We start from the raw sequence: 10004 nt of genomic DNA, 5'->3' as shown, positions 1-10004 counted from the left end.
AGCCAAGAATGGATCGACGAATTTAATAGATTAACTTTTAATTTTCAAGACGATCCTTCTGCTTCAAATTAAATTTTATTATTATAATTTGTAAATATTTATTTACTTTGTAATTTCTAATTTGTATAGTGTTATTGTAATCTTGTATAGACTTTGTAAGTTCGTCAAATTTGTAATTCGTCCCACAATGATTGCACTCTTTTTTCGTTACCAAGTTTTTATCCCAATTGGATTTTTCTTGGTAAGGTTTTTAATGAGACAATCATGAATTACAAATTTAAAAATAAGAAATAATTTTTTTATATAGTTCGTGTGTTCATTTCAAATTTTAAATTGTAATATATATATATAATATATATATACACATTATAATTATACAAATACAATATAGAAATAAGTTTGAAAATTCGGGCAGCCGGTCGGGCATTGGGCAGCCCGACCGAGCACGGGCATCCACCTCCTGCCCAAAGCTCGTCCAAGGTGAAATTTAGGTCGGGTCGGACAGCCTGAATTTTTTGGCAGTTCGGGTTCGGTAATCGGGCAAAAATTCAGACTTTTCGGTGGTCGTAGGCGGCATGTCCAAAGTTTCAGCACCAGACAAAAACCAATGCAAAGAAGAGAAATAGGAAAGACCATTTTCTATCCCGTTTTTAATTAATTTATGCACCAAACGTGTTTTGCAGATCACTTTCATTTTTAGTGCCTCGAAAAACAGAAAAAACGTTTTAAAAACAGTTCTAAACGTGTCCTTTATTTCTTTATTTATTATTTTTTTCATCTTTTCTCCGTTTTCTATATTTTTTCTTTCTATTCCCGTCTTTTTTCATGGGTTTTTTTTTTTTTTTTTTTTGAAATGTTAAAAATCTGGTCATGAATACTTTTTTAAAACGTTATTTGCCCCTCTTTTCTGTTTGATTATTGCTTACGGATTTCAATCGCTTTTAGAATATGATGAGTCTTTTTGTATGTTATGACACTAAGCAAAAGTGAAAAAAAAAAAAATCAAGAATAGAGAACGTACTTTTCTGACAATAGAAAAGAAGTAAGATTTTTTAATTGTGAAATTCAGATCACGTTTTCTTTATTTATAATTAAATGGCAACCTTTAATTGCTACCCAATCACAAAAGTCGTATCCTTTATGCAATTTAAAATACGAAATCATACTATTTCAGATCACGTTTTCTTTATTAATGACCGGACGAAACTAAGAAATAACCCCTCATGTGTAAAATTATAAAAGATCATTTTTAAGATCAAATAATTTTATCGAATTAAGTATAAATGTATGTGTGATAGCATTTATTACACCAAAAATATTAATAAACTGGATTATTAAAATTGCTCTGAATACTTTTTTTTAGCTTCCAGAACCTATTTATTAGCTCAAGATCCGTGTTACTAATTAGAATTAAAAAATTAATAAATATGTTCTGTCCGGAATGAGAATGAGCTAAAGTTATGAACTTATAATCAATAATCTGATGAACTTATAATCGATAATCTGATTATCAAGTTTATTCCATGATTATAAGTTCATTTCATAAATTAAAATTATATTTGAATTTAAATATTAATTGAAATAATATTATGTTAAGCAATATTTTCTTTCCATGCATGCAAGCGACAAGAAACTCTTTTATTGTCACTTCATCAACGAGTTTCTTGTCGCTTCATCAACCCACCCGCATGGCTTATAAGGTGCTACTCTACTTTATATTTTATAAGTTATTAATGTGAGACTTTGATTGTCAAGCTACAAGCCTTCTTATAACTCTGAACAATTCCAACACTTGGTAAAGGATCTAATCTACTCATTAAAACGTATTTGTTAAAACACATGGTAAATGGTATTTTTAAAGTTTTTGTAAAGTTTTTCTACACTTCAATTTTGTATCGGGAGAAAATTAAAAGAAAATGCCACTTAAACTAACTAACAAACATTTATACCATTAAAGTGATATAGTAAAAAACATATATTTTATTAAATTAATAAAACCAATTTTAAATTACACAAACTTATATTTTTAATTAAAAAACAATTTTAAATGACAAACTTATATTTTGAATGGCATAAATGTAAAGATAGTAAAAAAATTGTGATTTTCACTTTTCTTGATTCTTTTATTTTCAACTTACACCCAAAATTCTATCATTAGCATGTATGTGACTTTAATATCCGGGCATAAATTAGAAGCTAGAATTTTTTTTTCTCTTCAAAATTTCTGAGTGTTTGTTTTTCGTTTTGTATAATTTTTATGCTATCATTAGCGATGATATAAATGAACTTGATAGCAGCTAAATAGTGAATACGTGTGAATTTGTAATCCGTTAGTAAATAATATATCATGCTTTGCCGGGTTCCCATCATTCTGAGAAGTAAAATTCAATCCGATGCAAATCTACGGTTCTCTATTTTCCAAACGGTTCAATTAAAAGGCAACTCACTGATCCTCAATTAATCTCATAAGTGAAGCCCGTACGAAAGGAAAATCACACCAGAAGGAAGTAAAAATTCTAATGGAACAAAGGTAAATATAGATAACTTTCTTTATTAACCTTATGACGACAATCGCCATAGAAACTGCGACGAAGTGAAAACAAAATTGCATAAAGAGCAATGCAAGAAAGGCATCCAAACACGGCACTGAAACAGGAAAATGACACTAAACCATTATGTAGATAATCTCCTCCCAAAAATGTCTTATGAATTCAAACAGTTTCCATTGTTGTCTGTCTTGTCAGAAACTTGAACCAGAAAGTTGAACAAGAAAAATTCAAATCCGAATTCACTTCTCGGACTCTGGCTTCTCGAAAAAGGTCTTCTTCAACCAATCAAATGGCTGCAAATCACTCACCACAAATACAGAAACATGTAAGACTTTCCCGTAGTAACTCCAATTTAGGCAAAGAAGAACGAATAATAAAGTCGATGATTCAGCAAAAGAGTTTAATGTTGAGACTTAAGATGTAGTGGCAACACTATAAAAAACATTGGAGCTTATAAAACTCGTTAGTTATAACCAAAGTAGCTAGCTGAGGTATCTCAAATTTCAATTGTCAAAAATCCTGAGAGAATCCACCCATAAGATGTTCCAAAAGAAAAAGGAAGACGAAAAAAAAAAGAGAGAGAGAAAAGAAAAGAAAATCAAGCATACTGGTTATAGAAAATCAGATCTTATCCCCCTTGTAAGTCTTGCAACAGTAGGGAGTATAAATTGGAAAGGAAGCAAATGGCAACGAAATTTCGTTAGAAGCTCATATTATAACAAATATCCAATTCATAAACTCAACTCCCACTCTAACTCTTGCAAAAGTAGCTGCATTGATCAGGAAAGAACAAAGTAACGGCAATATTTGATCTTTCATTCACATTGTTTCATAAACTTGTAAAGCTCAAGGTTTACAATTACACCCTGCAACTAAACTCTGACAGAAATGCTTTTCAATGATTGGATTAATGTTAATATTCATTTGGTAATGTTTAATTTCTCTATCAAAATTCAAAAAGTATCAAAAGATTCATAATTCACAGAGAACCAATCAATCATAAAAAATTGTATCAAACGATTCACAAAGAACCAAACAGAAATAAACCTAAAGTTCAACCGATCCTATTTCTTGACGAAAGAATACAATTCACGAATAGAAGATGTAGTTGATAATTCCTTTTCTTTCTTCGCATCTTTACCTTTTATTATACCAATTTGGAATTCATAATACGAAACGGTTCAAGAAAAATCATCTTCTTCAAGCAATGATCACAAAAGAAATTACAATGTTTCTCTCGGCAAAAGAAAATTACCAATCAAAAACACCCCCAATATTCTTCTCGACAAAATAATCAGTGGCAACCAAAAAAAAAAAAATCAATCCTTAATACCAAAAAAAAGTTGATGACGTAAAAAACTCGTCAATCAACATCTCAATAGAGCAAAGGATAGAATCCATTGACAGATCATAAAGAACCCTAATTAATGGAAGAAAAAGATGAAAAAGGAGAAAACCTGGATGAGCCAAAAAGCCGTAGTGGTGGCAGCGACGCCCCACGCGGCAGCGGCTTTGATGTCGTCGGCTTGGGGACGGAGCCTTGGATTCAAGAACTTCAACAATCTAGCTTCTCCTGCCATTTCCGGTCGAGATTCGAGAACAACCAACTTTGCCCTAATAAATTAAACCTACGAATCGATCGATATCAATGAATTATGAAGCCCGAATCTCTGTTTGTTTCCAATTCTCTCTCTCTCTCTGAGTTTGTCAACGTCAAATAAAAGTGCCCTAATTCTGATGCTAGTGATTGCTGGTCAAGGCAAAAGTGTTGACGATCGATTAAACTTGATCGTCGGATCAAAAAGATTAAACTTGAACGTCGGATCATTTATTCGGTGGGACAGAGACTTCTCCCATGTTCTAATATGTCGGATTATTATTTATCGAAACGACATTTCGTTAGTAAACGATAATGAATTGAAACGCCATGTCGTTTGTAATCGGATTGTTTTTTTGTTGAAACGCCATGTCGGATTGTTATTTATTTGTTGTCGTCTGTACGAAAATGACATGTCGGTTTTCATTTAAAGGTCGTTGTCCTGTATGTGTGAGCACATCTTATTTAGGGGTCAACATCCAATCTAATCTAATCTAATACTTATATTGGATTTTGAAATGTCGTATCCAATTTAATCTGATCCTTGTACAAAATTCAATTCAATCTAAATGATATCTAATTTAGTCAGATTCTTGTACAAAATTCAATTCAATTTAAATGAATTTGCTGCTCTGTAAGCCACTAGACCCCATTTGGTTGGGGTAATGGAATGAAATGGAATGGTGAATCTTAAGTCCCGTTTAGTTCTTTAGTTTGAATTTTGTTGATTTAAACAGAAAAATTCAAACTGTGTGGTTTAAATTATAGTTTAAATTGATGTTTAGATGTATAGTTACAGTTTTAATTTGAATATATAATAAAATTTAAATTTGTGTTTGGTAAGTGTGAAAAACAGAGAGAGTGGGCTCCTTTTTATTGTTCAAAAATGGTTTAAACGGTTAAACTTGAAGGGGGAGCTAAATTCTATGTTGGACCGTTCAACTCAGTTCAAATGAAGAATATAATTCAAACTGCATGCTTACCAAACACCAATTTAAACTGTGACCACCGTTCAAATTGAGTTGAACTAAACTAAACCAACAAAATAAACGAGGGCTTAGAAAGAGACCCAAATCTTGTGTTTGGCTGGTTTTTGCCAATGGCATGGCCATTTAAAAAAGGAAAATGCACCATATAACACATTTCATAGCTATGTTTGAAGTAATTAGCATATTTTTTAAATAATAGTAAATTATAACATATTCTCATTTTACTTTTAAAATAGAAAATTTCATTTTCAATTTTACCCTCTAGGGTTTCCTTGTTTCTTTTCCACGTCTCTCATATTCATTTTAACAGTCTCTCTCTACATCTCTCTGACGTTTCTCTCTCTCTAAGATTTTTTTCCTTCCTCAATCTTCACGACAATAACAACATTTTCCTTTCTTTCTCACCGTTACCCAGCTCTCTCTTTCGTCATTATCTCTACTCACGCCGGGAGGAATCTTTGCTAAGATCGGATGCCGTTTGAGATCGGGATCTGCCATTTTCTACGGCCATCTCTGTGAAATCGTGACTTAGAGCTCCACTCCGGCGCACGTTTGAGTTTTGCTCCGGTGACGAGGAAGACTAAATGTTCAGAACTGGAGAAGACAACAAGGTGTGCTTGAGATCTGTTGGTTTTCGAAACATTTTCGAGTGCGAAAGCGTGGTAGTACGGATTGTGTATAACAAAAATTTTCATAGAACTTTTGAATACTCTATAGATTATATTAATTTACACAATAATAAATTAATCATATTAATTTATAAGGATAAATACCTAGCGAACGATTAGGCGGATAACTTGAGGTCTTTGACCATGAACAGTCTACGCTCCAAGCTTTTTCAGAAAACCCGAAGCTTCCTCGTCTAGTCCTTGAAATCAACAAGACCTAGAGTGTGGGCTCTAATATGGAACTATTTGATTTGATCACTCGCTAATTTGTATTCATTCACTATCAACACATGTATGTGAAGAAATTAAGAATTGGAAGAACTTTCTTCTCTTTTTTCTCTCTTAAAATTCAGTCACCTATGAATTTTTAGAGCAAAAATTCTCTACTCCAATTTTCTATTGTCTCCTATTTATAGAACACTAAGAGAACCCATTTGCTTTAACTTGAAGACAAAGCAATAGAAAATCAGTTACTACTATATTTTAATATCATTAAAATACAGTTTCCCATTTAATTTTAGAAACAAATTTCTCCTTTCCTTTTACTACATGGCTGGCCACACCACAAGGAGACCTCCTTGTGGTTGGCTCAAATCTACAACAGGAGAGAGAAAATTCATCATTTATCCAGTTTCTAATTTTAGCTCAAATCAAATCTAAATAGAGTCATACTTCACTTTCCTTTTGAATTTGATTAGAAAACTTGTCAAACAAGTAAACCGGATATCTTGGAGAGCAAACAACTAAATCCCAATGGAATTCTACCTGTGTCACACGCCCCCAGCACCTCCCAGTGCCTGGGCATGTGACCTCATGTGGTCCTACCACAGTGTGTTCTAAAATTAATTTAATTAAATAATCACATTATTTATTTCGAGTAATATTAAATCCCGATAATTCATCCTGTCTTGCAAATATTACAAGGATGATGCAGAGACTCATGAACATATAATTTTGAGCTCTAATAAAATTAATAATTAATTAAACTATTTAATTAATTAATTAAGTCTATTAATTCAAAAAGATACTCCACTAAAAAGTTAGAATTGCACTCTCGAAATTATAGACATAATTTACTTCTAGAACTTGAAGTGTCAATTCGATATAGTTACTACATATAGATCAATCATCCATAAATAATTCATAATTAGAGTTAGGAAAAATCCGTTCACCTCTCTAATTACATATTTATCCTTAAGTACCATTGATTCATAAAACACATTCATGAATACGAGCTCATCACTTATTCAAGTGTCAGATTAACCCTCAAGGGAATTGTTTATCTACTTCTTCAAAGAATAAGGAATGGGTTACATCTCGTATATTAGCATTCCCTGCTATCCATTTCATCATATTTTCAAGATACAAGGAATATGATTTATGATCTCAAAATCCGTACCGAGTAAACTAAAAAACATGAATCCATAAATAGGAGTCTACTAATAACTCAAAATTAAGATAATTCCATATATGACCATCGGTAGACTTAAATTTGATTTTCTATACTTAACGGGTATTATCATAAAATTAAATTGTGTATGTGCCCCAGTTCTACATAATCTCATTATGCATAATACACTCATTCAATATACCTCTATAATAATGACGCAGATAACACCATTCCATTCTTAATGGGAATGACATGTATTAGTAATATTTTAATTAAATATTCTGTAACTTTAATTAAATTCGTTACAAACATTATTTTGATTATTTTCCTTAAATATTATCATCTCGTATATAACACTTATATACAATATTTAAGGTCACATAAATAATCGTGGAGTTTTCAATGATATTCATAATGTACTCAATAATTTATGCACATAAATAATGAATAAACTGTTTTATTAATTATATAATAATATATCATTATTACATATTATGCTTTAAGGACACTATTCCTAACAAGATCTCCATATCCAAAATCGTGCGAGGTATGTCAGTTCTCTCTCTCTCTATCAACTTGCAGCCAAACTGAAAATCGACTCAGTCGTCGTCGATGATTCCGCTTCCCTAAGTCCGTTTTTTCTCTCTTTTCTTTACAAATGTCACGATGTGAATTGTTTTCTCATACTTTAGTTTGTTCTAGTTAATGAAGAACGAAAAATTAGAGAACAAATTTGTTTAGTTTTGCTTGGCCATTGGCTGGTTCTTGATTTCCTTATGGCTGAGAATAATATTATTCACGAATTTATAGTGTGCAATTTCTTCTATTCTGCTTTGTTTACAAGAAGAACTATTGTGTAGAGATAGATTTTATGTTTTGTTTAGAATCTCATATGCACGTGGGAAGATTTGAACGACAAAAAAATTTGCGTAGAGGAATTATTGTGTTTTGTAATATATAATATGAGTTTGTGACTTATTTTATCAGTAATATTGTATTTATTGGTAAATACAGTATTTATCAATTGCCGGAGCCAGTTGCTTGATTTTTGAATAGACATAGTAAATATGATATTTATTAGCAAATATGGTATTTATTGGTAAATACGGTATTTATCAGTCACCGGAGATGGTTAATAGTCGCCAAATTTTCTGATAAATATGGTAAATATGGTATGTACCAACAAATATAGTATTTATTGGTAAATATGGTATTTACCAATCATCGGAGCCAGTTGTCGAATTCTTAGACAAATATGGTAACTATGGTATTTACTTGTAAATACCATATTTATCGGTAAATGTGGTGTTTACTAATCGCTGGAGACAGCAGCTGGATTGTCAGACAAATATGGTATTTATCAGTAAATACAGTATTAAACGATCGTCGGAATAGATTTTCAGATAAATATGATATTTACTAGTAAATACGGTATTTATTGGTAAATATGGTATTTACTGGTAAATACAGTGTTAAATGTTCGCTGGAGTCGATGATCTGATTTTCATATAAAATATGATATTTACAAATAAATACATTATTTATCGGTAAATACAATATTAGACGGTCATCGGAGTCAATGCCTGAATTTTCAGATAAATATGATATTTACTAGTAATTATGGCATTTACTAGTAAATATAGTGTTAAACGGTCTCTGGAGTCGGTGTCAAAATTTTCGGATAAATATGATATTTACTAGTAAATACGGTATTTACCGGTAAATACAGTGTTAAACGATTGTCGGAGTTGGTGCCTGAATTTTCGAATAAATATGATATTTACTAGTAATTACGGTATTTTACTGGTAAATATAGTATTTACTAGTAAATACAATGTTAAACGGTAGCTGGAGTCGGTGCCTGAATTTTTGGATAAATATGATATTTACTAGTAAATATGATATATACTAGTAAATACAATGTTAAACGGTCACCGGAGTCAGTGTCCCAATTTTCAGATAAATATGATATTTACTAGTAAATACGATATTTATTAGTAAATACAGCGCCGGAGTCGGTGGTCGGCTTTTCGAGTAAATATGATATTTATTAGTAAATATGATATTAAATGATAAATACGATATTTACCGGTAAATATAGTGTTAAACGGTAGCCAAAAAACAGTCTCTGGAAAACGGTCACAGGTTGCCGGAGCTTATTGCCGAAGCCGGTCGCCGGTCCCAGCCATAGTGGACTTGACTATAATCTATCTTTTTTAAAAAAATGCTATAATTGACTATTTTTTTTTAAAAAAAAAAAAGATGTTTAAAGGCGATGAGTGAGGTGGAAAAAGAGATTTAAGGGTATTTTTAAATTTTTAATAATGTTTAAATAGATGAACTTGAATTTGCTTTTTTGGTGTTCAAGGCCAGATCACGAATTGGATTTTGCCACAGATTTTACATCTTTTTTACTTGTTAAATTTTTTTCCTCCTATTTTCTTCCCAAAGTTGAAAGGAATGAAAATTGATGAACCCTATGAATTTATAACTTCTTTCCTTCCTCATTTTCTCTCTACCAAACCACTTAAAATTTAATTTTTCCTCTCTAAAATCCTTCCTTCAATTTCTTTCCTCTTCCTTTTCCACTCTACCAAACATAGCGTACGACTTGCCGTTATCCTCTTAAACATTTGTAATCGTTTATTTCAACATGTTTTTCTTCTACATCTATTCAAACCTCTACATCTTATGGAGTCGATGTAGAACTACCGTTAGATAATGCTGTCTTATAATTTATAAACAAACGCCAGCCGTTTAAGAACTGCACCTACTTTTTCGTTTAGAAAATTGCTGTCCTTCAAAGCCAAA

General features: G+C 31.5%; 1 long non-coding RNA gene across 1 annotated transcript; it reads right to left on the bottom strand.

Moving 5' to 3' along the window:
* Window positions 1-2520: 2520 nt before the first annotated feature.
* Window positions 2521-4287, bottom strand: LOC112092937. Its single transcript, XR_002902828.1, has 2 exons — window positions 4007-4287; window positions 2521-2842 (listed from the first exon to the last, which is right to left on the bottom strand). It is a non-coding gene; the product is annotated as an uncharacterized LOC112092937 (long non-coding RNA).
* Window positions 4288-10004: the final 5717 nt, after the last annotated feature.

Source organism: Morus notabilis, unplaced genomic scaffold (genome assembly GCF_000414095.1).
Source record: "Morus notabilis unplaced genomic scaffold, ASM41409v2 Scaffold813, whole genome shotgun sequence".
NCBI classification, from domain to species: domain Eukaryota; kingdom Viridiplantae; phylum Streptophyta; class Magnoliopsida; order Rosales; family Moraceae; genus Morus; species Morus notabilis.
Note: the sequence above shows the minus strand (reverse complement) of the source record. Positions and strands in the feature narration are given on the sequence as shown.